General features: G+C 43.8%; 1 long non-coding RNA gene across 2 annotated transcripts in view; it reads right to left on the bottom strand.

The window, feature by feature from the left end:
* Positions 1 to 519: 519 nt before the first annotated feature.
* Positions 520 to 14,404, bottom strand: part of LOC134965985 (uncharacterized) — a 49,763-nt gene continuing 35,878 nt past the window's right edge. For both annotated transcript variants that reach the window (XR_010188561.1, XR_010188562.1), the window contains exon 3: positions 520 to 836. This is a non-coding gene — a long non-coding RNA (uncharacterized LOC134965985). The remainder of the gene's footprint in view (positions 837 to 14,404) is intronic.

Here is a 14,404-nt window from a genome sequence, read left to right as displayed (position 1 = left end):
TTCAATCAAGCAAGCTAGTCAGGAAAAGCATTATAATCTTTTATTGCAGATTTCAGTATTAAAAGCTACTGTATGGTTCAGATTCAATTAGCCGCAGTGGTAACTGCATTTTGTATGTTAGATTGGGGCAGATGTATTAACCTGGAGAAGGCATAAAGAAGTGATACACCAGTGATACGTGCAAGGTGATAACGCACCAGCCAATCAGCTCCAATATGTAAATTAACAATTAGGAGCTGATTGGCTGGTGCGTTTATCACCTTGCACATATCACTGGTTTATCACTTCCGTATACCTTCTCCAGGTTAATACATCTGCTCCAATATGACAATGCAACCAGCTTAAAAGAGTGCTAAAATAGGCTGAGCACAGAGTTGAGAAAAATCTATCAACCATGAAAAGGTTAATAAATCACTGCATTAATAAGACTCTATAAGGCAGATTTAACAATGAGTGCCACACCTGCAGCTAGGAACTAGAATATACTGAGTGCTAAATAAATACTGCAATATAAATGTGTCCCTGAAATACTGGCTTTCACGTCAGTGCATTTATACACAGCAACAGCAGTAATAGACAGTGATCATATCTCTATAGGCCTGAAGTGTTCCCTCGCTAGGTGTCATATCGTTACTTTGGGCTGATCGCTGAATGACCCCTTGCTGCACTGCTGCTGCGCTGGATCATCTCTTCCTGCTGAGCTGTGAGCTGGACAATATACTGAGTCAGCATGCACGGGCCGGGGGGCACTAGGACGGCAGAGGACTGGACCACATCATCCTCCTGCTGCTGCTTCTTTATCTTCTTGCTCCGGATCTATACTTCGGAAAGCACGCCTGAAACAGAGTACAGCAGGGTCACACATTCATTAATGCAAATAAGGGCCGCTCGCTAAACGGATTATGGGGATTGGGCGACGTACTCCTTTAACCACTTAACTGACGACTTTTTTCCCCAAAATCCGCTCAGAAATTATCGGGGGTTTTTTAATGAGAGAATTAGGTGAAGAACATGAATTTAAGCTTCTACAAAATGATTTTAGTTAAAAAAATAAAATAAATTAAAACATTTTTCCTCAAACATCGTAACATCGATCGGGAAGGTCGGTAACATCGGAACATCGGTAACATTGCAACGTTACTTTTTACACCACAGACAGCTGCCAGGTACACAGGGGGGACTGGGGGGGCTTGGTTTACACTTTCCCACTTTCATTGACTGCAGCCGCTGGATGGGGGGGTTCTGCCGTGCTGACCAATCAGCAGTAATCGGCAGCACGGCAACACTGAGAGGAGGCTGCAGTCCGGTCCCTCTGACAGCAGCAGTGGAGGGAAGTTTTCCTTCTCTGCCGCTGCTAACACTGTTTATCTTACTAGTCGCATCCTGTGCGACCAGGTCAGATAAAGCACTTGCAGGCATGGTCGCATCTGATGCCACCATGCCAGGCAAGTGATTAAAGTGTAAAAAATTTTAATTAGTTAATTACATGAACATCCATAATTCACAACGATTATTCAAGTGCACTTAAAACATTATATGTTTTTTAAGGTTATGAATTTGCCCACCGCTGATGAGATGTAGTCCGCGCTATGCTCGGCCTCCAGTAAGTGTTGAAATAGTATAAGATCAATGTCCTAATCCAATTTATACACCTTCTGAGGAAACTGCTAAGAGCTAATTGCGGAGAAACGCATCAAGGGAACTTATAAAGCGCTCTTGCTGTCATCTTTGCCATCCACAATCTACCCCAGCTGAACCGCTCCACATATCGGGACGTGCCCTCCCTCCGGCTGTTTAAACATCCCGCCACCACGGCTTGGACTCCTGCAAGTATTGTAAACCGATGGTCCGTGCTGTACACTGGGGTTGCTCCAGGTATCTACTGTCAAAGTCAGAAAAATATCACGCTACACACTGCCATATTTGCACCTCATGCGAGTGCCTGTTGCACGTTCATGAGCCCTGCCGTGCGTGCGCATACTCGCCGCTGCGGGCACCCGCAGGCGCACGGTGTGCGCATTTACGGTAAAGTTTATGTGCGTCTAGCGGGCGACTCGTTCATAACATATTTTAACTGTATAATGTATTTTGTAGATTATGGTCCCTTTGATAGAATCTGAAAGTTTAGTTAATGTAGCATGTTCATAGACAAAGAGATCCCTCTTTGTTTGATACGAAAGGTCAGACAGCGGTTATACAGTGATGTTTAGTATCCATCGGAAGAGTATTTAATTAGCAATATTCCGGTGTTGGTTTGAAGCAGATTAATCGCTCGTGCGAATAGTTATGGACATAAGAAGTTTATGGACTTTTACTATATTTGCACTTTATTATCCATGCGGCGGGAAACCTAGTTTCCCACCCACCTGAGCAGTTGGAAATAGTCACAGCCCACCTGTATGAATCAACCTATGACCTTTTGTTATAATGCGAAGACGAATTCCTGTGTCCAATGAACAATAAGAATATAGGGACCATTGTACTGTATTATGTGTAGGGTATAAAAGGACAAGCCGATCTGGGCCAGCTCTCTATTCTCTTCACCGGTTCTCACCACTGATAATCGGGAGCTGGATATCCAGAGGCGCATGCGATTGTTTCCCTTGAGCGTAAGTTTCTCCGCAACCATATTGCCTTTATTGTTATTGTGAGCCATATCTCTCTCTCTCTCTTCTCCTCTTTCTCTCTCTTTCTCTTAAGTGTTATTGTACTGCTGTTGTATTTCATGTGTAGTTATCTGGTTAGGTAGTCAATGTTATTTTGGTAGTGTATGACTTGTATTGTATTATTCTTTTGCAAATAGAACGTTCATATAAGGTGTTAGAACCTAATACCGGTATCTGTGTATTTATTATATTTCTAAGTATTCTCAGAGCGTCGGAGACGCTCGTACAGCTTTCAAGTTAATAAGGTTACACTGTGTTACATTTACACCCTATCACTGCACCAAGGTTTATTGCATAAATACATTGTTTATGGTATAGTTATAAAGGTTTAACATTGTGAGCATCAGCGCCGCTTGTGATCTCCTCGTGGTCCCAAGCGTCCGCTACGCTAGTAGCATATCATTACGTTAGTCGGCAGCCTATAGCGTGCCTGCCTGTGATCTCTTGGCCGTGAGCGAACGTGACGCTCGAGCGTCTCGACTACGGCTAAGCGATTGTTACGCAACGTGCGTACCCTTACGGTATACCATACGCCAATAGCGTACTGTGTTCTTTCACCTTTTAGAGGGTTTTAAGTAAGATAAATATTAGGCTTTATCAATCGGCGGCTCGTCCGTCCTTCACATATCTGCACTAGGTAATTTCAGCAGACATTATCCATCAGCAAAGGGCGGGAGGTCATATTCCTCGTAGTGCTGACTGGATAAGCGTCTGCTTCGCTTAGTAAAGGGTGCTGAAGGAATCCGGAACCGGAGGTAAGAACAATACGCTAGTGTCTTTTAAAACTGTTTATTTCTGTATTGCGTACGCACGCACGCATATATCTGCAGTTCTTTTCATTCGTGTATTTTCACATATCACTCTCCTGTTTGCCATTTCACAATTAATAACGTGCTAAGAAAGATTTGTTGCTATTAGTAGTTAAAGAGTAAAAGTAATACATTTAAGGGGTAATTTGTAAAGCACGCACACAGCTTTGCCTAAGATACAAGGAGAGATCTGGGTGGTGCTCGGTAGATGATTGAGGATCATCTACATTGATAAACGTGTTAATTGTATTTCTGTGGACATATCTGGCTGGCATACACGTGTTTCTAACAAAAGGGTTAGACTAGTGTACGCAACGTAAAGGCCGACGCACGCAGCGTATATTACGCAACGGAGCGTCCGGGTACGCCCACATAATTCAAATCACACTATAGTATTATTTTAACAGGCGAAAAGGTGGCAACGCGATAAATAGCGCAAGTCAATTTTAGTGTCCGAAATTTAAACTAATAGATCCTTCTCTAAATTTACGACTCATCTGGTCTAAAGGAAAGAAATTTCTGCGCAGAAATAGAAACAAAAGTAAAGTGTACATGTGGTGAGTGAGTGTTTGCATATATATGTTTTTACAATTTTTGGGTTGAACCACAAGAAGTCGAGTTCTCGTGAGGTACATACATGTAAGTGACGTGCATGGTGGCTGGGGAGGCATCCCTTGTTAAACATAAATTTGAGCATTAGAGTATAGCAGACCAGGAGGTCTACTGTAGCACAGACCAGGAGGTCCGGAACAGACCAGGAGGTCCAGGTACAGCAGACTAAGAAGTCCGCTATAGAGAAAAGAGCACAACCCAGGGGGTTGGTGCAGAACCCATATAGGCCATTAAAGCTCTGGCTGAAGGAATTCGCAGCCGCAATTTTCGATTCCACTGGTCGCTCCGCACATAAGATTAGTTGCTTATGTGCCGAACGATTGTACCGCACGTAATTGTGTGCATTAGTTAGTAATTTGACCCAGTACCATTTGCGTACGCTAGAGGGGTCATAAACGCTATTTGTACATTTTAACGTGATTTGTGAAATTTTTTTTATTTTAAGGGAGGTTCGCTGGTCACTCGGGAACTATCCAACAACCGATACTTGCTGGGGACTGGTAGGTCCAACACGCCCCAGTAAATAAAGGCTTATAGAGGCCCTAGGTTGGGTACAACAGCTCTGGATACAGTGATTGCAGTACTGGCCAACGTGGGCGAGGAGTGAGTGGGGTACTCGGTAAACCGCCACCGCCGGCCTGCCCCGGACATCTTGGTTTTTGTAAGGGTTCGCTGAAGACCCTGATTGAAGGTCAGAGGTAGTGAAAGCAACACCTGCAAGTTATGGGGGCCAGTTGTTCAGGTAGGGGGCGATCAACCTCGGTTCGGGTTGATTCAGTAAACCGACCAATCGGGGCGGCAAGGTATGTAATGTGTGAAAAATACGGTTCACACACAGAGGTTTATGTGATGAATGGGAAAGAATGACTGTACATGACGGGGAGAAGTTCCCAAGAGTAGGCAGCTTTAGCCCAGATGTGTTACTAAATCTAAGGAGAAGGATATGTCTCATTAAATCAGCAAAGAGACGGATCAAACATTATGATTATTTACAGTTATGGCAACAGGAGGGTGAAATTCAGAGAGGATTGGCTCAGGCGGCGGGATCTAACCCTATCAGGAAACTGATAGCTACGGCACCACCGCCACCTTACATAACGGGAGAGAAGTTGGTTGCGGAGAATGACGCACTAATGTGTAATAAACAGGCACTTAGTAACTGTATAAATGTTAAGGATAATATGAATAAGATGAGTAATGCAAGTATTAACCCGTGCAAGTTGTACCCTGTTTTAAACTTTCCCCAGGAGTGTGATCAAGAGGACGAATCGGCAACAATATCGGCGCTCTCTCTAGCAGCCACCATATCAGAAACAGCAGTAGGCACGTCCCAACCCCCGAGATTAGTATCAAAAGCCCCTAGCGGAGGGACAGGTGAGGTCGTATCAACGGGTAAGTACGGCACCATACACTATGCTGAAACCATATCACCACAGGCTGTAGAATCTACTCAGAATGATGTTATTAAACTTAATCCCGTTAGGGTAATAGCAGTGCCAAATGGGAAAACGGACACTTCAGGAGTCACTCCTGTCAGAAACATTGCCATGCACTGCCCATTTTCCCGAATGGAATTAAGAGCAATAGTGTCTGAATTCCCTGACCCTAGAAAAGATCTAGTTGCTAGCCAGAAATACATTAGAGACCTAGGGAATACGGTAGAGCCCAATAACAAAGATTGGCAGAAATTGCTGAGGGCATGTTTACCCTCCAATGTCGACTCAGCACAATTCTTAGCTGACTGTAAATTAGATGAGGATGTACCCCTTACGGATGTGTACAACCAAGACAACGTAAAGAGGATAAATTTACAGTTAAAAGAGTATTTTCCAGCTGTAGTTAAATGGAACAAAATTTACTCCATTAAACAAAAAGAGTCAGAAACAGCTGCTGAGTATTTTCATAGGGCACTACTAGAAATGGCTAAATACACAGGCATTGAAGACATTAAGACAAATGTAAATCATAGAGAAGTAGCAGTATCTGTGCTAATGGATGGTTTAAAAGAAGCATTAAAGACAAGAGTACAGACCACGCAACCATGTTGGCGAGGTCTGTCGGTGGCTACTTTGAGAGAGGCCGCTGTTGATCATGATCGCAATATCACCAGACACAGAGAGTCACAAAGTGATAAGTTAATGGCAGTAAGTATACAGGCCCTGACCACAAGGCAACCTTTGTATAAATCTCCAAACCCTGTGGGTAAGTCAAATGTGGTAACTTGTTATTCCTGTCATAGAGAGGGACATTTTCCACGAGACTGTAAAGTGAAAAACATACAAAAATCATATCAACCCCCTAGACAACGATATGACACACGAAATTGGGATCAGGGACCGCAGAGACGGAGTCATGAGCCACATGCAGGGGAAACAAAAAGGTATCCCCCAAAACGAGACTGGCAAGTCTCTGGTAGTTCCCATTTACCCCCTTCTCAAGTAGTTGCTGCCAGCGCGATTCAGGGAGGTCACCATACCCAATAGGGGTGTGGCCATACCTGTAATCTGCAGCCAGTGAAATTGATTGCAAGCCTTGGAAGTGAACCCGAGGTCACAATCGATGTAGCTGGTAAATCATTAAACTTCCTTGTAGATACGGGGGCGGCCAAATCAGTGATAAATTCGACAGTGGGCATGAGAACCACTGGTAAGACAATTCCAGCCATGGGAGTAACGGGAGTAGTCCAGCACTACCCTGTTAGCAAACCAGCAGAGATTACAATAGGGCCTTTGCATACCAAGCATTCCTTCTTGCTGGCAGCATCGGCACCGACTAATCTCCTGGGAAGAGATTTATTGTGTAAAATGGGGTGCGTCATTTATTGCACTCCTGAAGGTGTATTCTTAGACATACCTGAGAATCACGCTCAGGAAGTGCGAGACATGTTAGACTCCCCATCAAAATTAATGTCACATACTGTTATGATAAATAGGAATCCATCCCAGGTAGAAGAAATGACATCCCAAATACCAGAGTCACTGTGGACTAAAGATGGACAAGACACTGGATTAATGGCAAACGTAGCTCCAGTAGTTGTGCAAGTAAAAGATGGTAGGATAGCTCCAAAAATCCCACAATACCCTCTGAAGCCAGAGGTGGAATTAGGAGTATACCCCGTAATAGAGCGCTTGCTACAACAGGGCATTCTGGTAAGAACATCCAGCACTGCCAATAGTCCCATCTTCCCTGTGAAAAAGAGTGGGGGGGAGGGGTTACAGGCTAGTGCAGGATCTAAGGGGGATTAACAAAATAGTTGAGAGTCAGTTCCCTGTAGTGCCAAATCCAGCTGTCATCCTTATGCAGATCCCTCCCACTGCGAAATTTTTCACTGTTATTGACCTCTGCTCCGCCTTCTTTTCGGTACCCCTGCATCCTGACAGCCAATATTTGTTTGCATTTACATACAGAGGAGTCCAATACACATGGACTCGATTACCGCAAGGTTTCATAGACAGTCCAAGTATATTTTCACAGGCTTTGCATGATTGTTTACAGTCTTTCCAACCAGAGAGTGGATCAATATTGATACAGTATGTGGATGATTTACTACTGTGTTCAGATTCACTGGAAGCGTCCCTGAAGGATACGAAACAGCTCCTGTTTCATCTTTTAGACACAGGACACAAGGTTTCCAAAGACAAACTACAATTATGCCAGCCTAAAGTAAAATATCTGGGACACTGTCTAACACAAGGACTGAGACACCTGACCGCTGATAGAATTCAAGCAATTAGAGACATGACTCTGCCACAAACCCAGCAACAAATCAGAACGTTTTTAGGAATGTGTGGGTATTGCCGTAACTGGATCCCAGGGTTTTCCATTCTAGCATTACCTTTGCAGGAGATGGTTTCATCAAACAAACCTGATCGGATTTCGCATACAGACGAATTCGAGATGGCATTTGAGAGACTCAAACAGTGCCTAACGCAGGCACCAGCATTAGGTATGCTAGACTATGGGAAACCCTTTGAGCTGTACGGAACAGAAAGTGCTGGTTGCGCGGCAGGCGTCCTAACCCAAAAGCACGGTGATACCAGCAGGCCGGTAGCATACTACAGCGCTCAGCTAGATACGGTAGCGCGATCCCTCCCTACATGCTTGCGAAGTGTCGCTGCGATAGCATTGCTAGTCACAAAAAGCGAAGATGTAGTGCTAGGACACAACCTCACAATTCATACACCACATGCAGTGTCAGCCTTGCTGAATTCTGCCCAAACCAGGCACGTCTCATCAGCGCGGTTTACAAGATGGGAACTGGCATTAATGGCCCCCGTAAACATCACCATAAGGAGATGCAGTGCATTAAATCCTGCAACATATCTCCCAGGTGTGCCTGGACAGGCACAAAGGGTGGAGGATGAGAGTGATGGGGAAGGAGGTTTTAATACAAGGGATGACACACATGATTGTATGGAATATTTGACCCAAAATTTCACAGCAAGGCCTGACATCAGTGACAACCCACTGGAAGATGTAGATTTCACTTTCTACACTGACGGTAGTTGTCACAGACAGACGGACTCGGGAGACTTGTGTACTGGATACGCAGTCGTAGATGACCAAGGCACCATAGAAGCAGAACCGCTAGGCCCACCTCACTCAGCCCAGGTTGCTGAACTGGTTGCCCTAACCAGAGCATGTGAATTGGCTAAGGGAAAATCAGCCAATATCTACACCGATTCTAGATACGCCTTCGGGGTAGTCCATGATTTCGGAGCCCTATGGCGCCTCAGAAATTTCATGACGGCAGCTGGTACACCGATAGCGCATGCAGCCCACATCAAAAGACTTCTAACAGCGATACAGGAACCCGACAGAGTGGCTGTTATCAAGTGTAAAGCACATACATATAGCCAAGACCCAGTATCACTTGGTAACAGCCGAGCAGACGAAGCTGCTAAGTTAGCAGCTGGTACCCCCAGACAGACAGACACCACACAATTGATGGTATTCAATACCATCAACACACAGAAGTTGTGTGAAATGCAAAATTTGTGTTCCACACAGGAAAAGGCAGTTTGGAGGTCAAAAGGATATGGCCAGGAGTCCTCAGGACTCTGGACAGATGGACAGGGTAAACCAGTGGCACCCAGAGCATACCTTCCATGTTTAGCTGAAGCAGCACATGGGCTGACTCATCTGGGCAAGGAGGGAATGTGCAAGTTGGTAAGAGCATATTGGTGCGCCCCAGGATTCTCATCCCATGCAGGTAAGAGAGCAATGTCATGCCTTACCTGCTTGAGGAAGAATATCGGAAAGGCAATACCAACAGAACCATCTCATATCCCACCTACAGGCGGCCCTTTTCAGGTAATACAGATTGATTTTATACAATTACCCCCTTGTCGAAATTTGAAATATGTACTTGTTTGTATAGATGTGTTTTCAAATTGGGTCGAAGCATTTCCGGCGGCCACAAATACCGCTATGTTTACTGCTAAGAAAATTGTGCAGGAATTTGTGTGTAGATATGGTATCCCTAGAATAATTGAAAGTGATAGGGGTACCCATTTTACAGGTGATGTCTTTCAAGGAATGTGTAAGTTGATGGGAATTGATAGTAAGCTGCACACTCCATATCGCCCCCAGGCGAGTGCGAAGGTGGAAAGAGTGAACAGCACTATTAAAAATAAATTGAGCAAAGTTATGGCAGAAACAGGATTAACATGGCCAGAAGCTTTACCCATTGTACTATACAGCATCAGAACCACTCCCAGATCCCCTCTTAATCTGTCCCCCTTTGAAATTCTGTTTGGTCGACAACCGCATGTTATGATTAACCCTCAGGATGATTTGAAGTGTAACAATGAAGTGACTGTAAAATACCTGGTTAACATGAGTAAACAGCTAAGGAATCAAAATGACAATCTGAAGTTAGTGATTCCTGATTTGCCAGATAGTAATTGTCATGACATTGAACCTGGGGATTATGTAATGATACGGAATTTTCTACGCTCAGGTTGCCTTATTGACAGATGGGAAGGACCATACCAAGTCTTATTGATTAGCACGACAGCATTGAAGGTTGCCGAGAGAGAGACTTGGGTTCATTCGTCCCATTGTAAGAAGGTTGCTGATCCAGAGAGGTCCCGTGATAAAGAACAGACGGTAGAGGAAGTTGTATCACTGGAGTGTCTGTTTCAGGAGGACTGAGACGGCACCTGAGCATTGAAAATAATAAGATCGGAGGCAGTTGTCGATCCCGTTCCCTTTTATTGTTTTTCTCCACTTCCCATCCCATCTCCCTCAATTATTTCTTTCCCCCTTCTCATTCTTCTCCATTTCCTCCTATAAGATGGACTTGCCCCAAGAGACTGTGATCCGGATTTTCCTGTTGACCATGATGTTGACCAGAGCAGTCTGTTCCGGCGAGAGTACCATGGAGGTCGAGAGAGGTTCTGGAATGGGTTCTGATGACAAAGATGGAGGCGTAGTTTTCCAAGAACAACATAATCAACAAGCAAAGGCGAGTATCAGAAAACGATCCGATAGCATTGACAATAGAAGAAATTGTGAAGGATTGTTAGCTGAAGAGAACTGTATCTGTAGGCTCTGTGACAGTGTAGTTGAGGATGGGTGTATCAAGAAATGCCAATCCAGTTTTAATATCCACATGGACCGGCATCCATTGAGTGACTATCACACCTTAGTGGGTAAAGTGTTAAATCAGACAGATTGTTGGGTATGCTCTCAAGTACCTCAAGGCCATAGCAAATCAGGATTAGTGCCCTTCCCTTTAACTATAGGGGAGGTACTTGAGCTAAGTGGTGGGAGGCCGGTGGACAGGAGGTTTAATATCTCCAGTCCTCCTAGTTTGAAGCTCCACCAATATCATGTGGATAGATCCCTAGTATGTTTTAACATTTCCAATCCCCGAAAGCCGGGAAATTGGGAAGTGTCATGGAATAATCAAACCATGACCTTTTCATACAGAGCCGATAGAATGCCAACAGATACAGAACTTATACGCCACATAGCTGGTAGTGGAAAATATTTCCGATATAGGTATACCCTAGGAAGTAGGACCATGAGAGTTGGAGAGGTATCACCAGGATACTGTGCACATATCATACAAACTGATACATGTATTAAACAGATGGGAGAATTAGGGTTAGGAAATTTCATATGGAAAATGTGTAATATGGTTATGTCCTACTCTGTCCCATATGTTCTCCCCGATGATGCATATTTCATATGCGGGAGAAAGGCGTATAAGTGGCTTGCCCCAAACTCTGAAGGATTATGTTATATTGGAAAAGTACTGCCTGAGGTAATGACCGTATCACATACTAAAATGAAAGATATTCACCGCAGTGCCCAAGCTCCTTATACTCACACTCATTACGAACACATCGTTAAACGGCACCTGATAGAGAGAACAGAGCATCCGGCCTCTGACCTGATCAGTGAATCCACCGGGATTCAATTCCTAATCGCGTTAGATATCACTCGTACCGCCAGAGGAGTGATAAATTATAAATATATATCTGCGCTTGCAAATTTATTAGACAATATCACTGAAATGTATGATGACACATTCAGGTATACTGGAAGGGAGCTCCAAGCTTACAAAACAGAACTGGTTCAGCATAGGATGATTCTCAATTATCTCACAGCTGTGACAGGTGGGTATTGTGTCACCCTAGCAACTCAGTATGGAATAAAGTGCTGCACGTATATCACAAACAGCACCGAGGACCCGGTCGAGGTCATAGACAAAAAGATGGACGACATTCTCCAATTAAAATGGGAGTTCCGAAGGAAACACAATCTCACCCTTGCCGCTGTGGGTAATGAGCTGACCAGTTGGGTGTCATGGTTGAACCCGCGAAATTGGTTCTCTGGTTTAGGAGAATGGACCCAAGGTATTATCATGGATGTAGGGAAATTCCTTTTGTGTGTTCTGGGTGTCATCATATTGGTCGGTCTGATATTTAGATGCGTTCGGATTTTAACAAAGTGTAAAAGTAGCGCCCGAGTGATGAGTTTAAGGAGTGAAGATACTGTAATAACAACGACTGATGCGATTTATGACCCAACGATAGAGACAATGTTGTGATGAAAATGTGATTCCACGGTCCGTTTCTTTCACCTGTTTCTCGTTTTTCTCCAAGGTAAAAAGACCCGCTTGGAAGAGGAATTTGACGACCTTGTATGCAGACAACAGAAGGACTAAAGAAGAATTTGACAACCTTTTACACAGACAACTGATGGACTATGCCATAGACCCCCATATCCCTAGTACTTTTAATTTTACGCTAGCCCAACATTTTTTGTAAGTCTATGGACATTGATAAAGCTTTGCTTACGTTTATTAGCAAAAGCACAAAGAGACTACAGTCAACATGTACATCAAGACAAGACAAGACAAGACCTCAATCGGCAAATGTATATTAAACTCACATAGTTTATCAATGCATTTACCATAAGTGTTCTTTATCTTCATCTCTACAACCTTCAGGTAATAACACACATAGTCGATAGGGAATACGGGCACAGATATCAGCATTCACATATTCCCCCATTCATGTATCATCAACTAAAATGTGCTCCCCCATTTTGTTGCAACCAAAAGCCGAAAAGAGCTCGGTAAAGTTTGACAGCCCATCCACAGACCCGTACCACGGGATAAGAAGGAATTCAAATGTATACTTCGCAATACCTCGAAGCTTGATTTAAGACACGTACGGCACGATGATACATGACCCCCCAAACATGGATTCATACACACATGCTTCTGCTATCTCACTAGGTCATACCCTTTTCTCACCTTCTCCTCTCCTCCCCTACCCAACCATAGAAATATTTACACATGACATAAATTTTTCTCTTTTTGAAATGTTTTAGAAAGTGGCAGTTATTGGTGACTGCCAAAGGGTGGACTGTCAAAGTCAGAAAAATATCACGCTACACACTGCCATATTTGCACCTCATGCGAGTGCCTGTTGCACGTTCATGAGCCCTGCTGTGCGTGCGCATACTCGCCGCTGCGGGCACCCGCAGGCGCACGGTGTGCGCATTTACGGTAAAGTTTATGTGCGTCTAGCGGGCGACTCGTTCGTAACATATTTTAACTGTATAATGTATTTTGTAGATTATGGTCCCTTTGATAGAATCTGAAAGTTTAGTTAATGTAGCATGTTCATAGACAAAGAGATCCCTCTTTGTTTGATACGAAGGGTCAGACAGAGGTTATACAGTGGTGTTTAGTATCCATCGGAAGAGTATTTAATTAGCAATATTCCGGTGTTGGTTTGAAGCAGATTAATCGCTCGTGCGAATAGTTATGGACATAAGAAGTTTATGGACATTTGCTATTATTTGCACTTTATTATCCATGCGGCGGGAAACCTAGTTTCCCACCCACCTGAGCAGTTGGAAATAGTCACAGCCCACCTGTATGAATCAACCTATGACCTTTTGTTATAATGCGAAGACGAATTCCTGTGTCCAATGAACAATAAGAATATAGGGACCATTGTACTGTATTATGTGTAGGGTATAAAAGGACAAGCCGATCTGGGCCAGCTCTCTATTCTCTTCACCGGTTCTCACCACTGATAATCGGGAGCTGGATATCCAGAGGCGCATGCGATTGTTTCCCTTGAGCGTAAGTTTCTCCGCAACCATATTGCCTTTATTGTTATTGTGAGCCATATCTCTCTCTCTCTCTTCTCCTCTTTCTCTCTCTTTCTCTTAAGTGTTATTGTACTGCTGTTGTATTTCATGTGTAGTTATCTGGTTAGGTAGTCAATGTTATTTTGGTAGTGTATGACTTGTATTGTATTATTCTTTTGCAAATAGAACGTTCATATAAGGTGTTAGAACCTAATACCGGTATCTGTGTATTTATTATATTTCTAAGTATTCTCAGAGCGTCGGAGACGCTCGTACAGCTTTCAAGTTAATAAGGTTACACTGTGTTACATTTACACCCTATCACTGCACCAAGGTTTATTGCATAAATACATTGTTTATGGTATAGTTATAAAGGTTTAACATTGTGAGCATCAGCGCCCCTTGTGATCTCCTCGTGGTCCCAAGCGTCCGCTACGCTAGTAGCATATCATTACGTTAGTCGGCAGCCTATAGCGTGCCTGCCTGTGATCTCTTGGCCGTGAGCGAACGTGACGCTCGAGCGTCTCGACTACGGCTAAGCGATTGTTACGCAACGTGCGTACCCTTACGGTATACCATACGCCAATACCGTACTGTGTTCTTTCACCTTTTAGAGGGTTTTAAGTAAGATAAATATTAGGCTTTATCACTACATTTAACTAAGGCGCACCGCCCCAGCTATAACATCGTCGGCTG

The sequence above is a fragment of the Pseudophryne corroboree genome, chromosome 10 (assembly GCF_028390025.1).
Source record: "Pseudophryne corroboree isolate aPseCor3 chromosome 10, aPseCor3.hap2, whole genome shotgun sequence".
NCBI classification, from domain to species: Eukaryota; Metazoa; Chordata; class Amphibia; order Anura; family Myobatrachidae; genus Pseudophryne; species Pseudophryne corroboree.
This window is presented reverse-complemented; position numbering and strand designations above follow the sequence as displayed.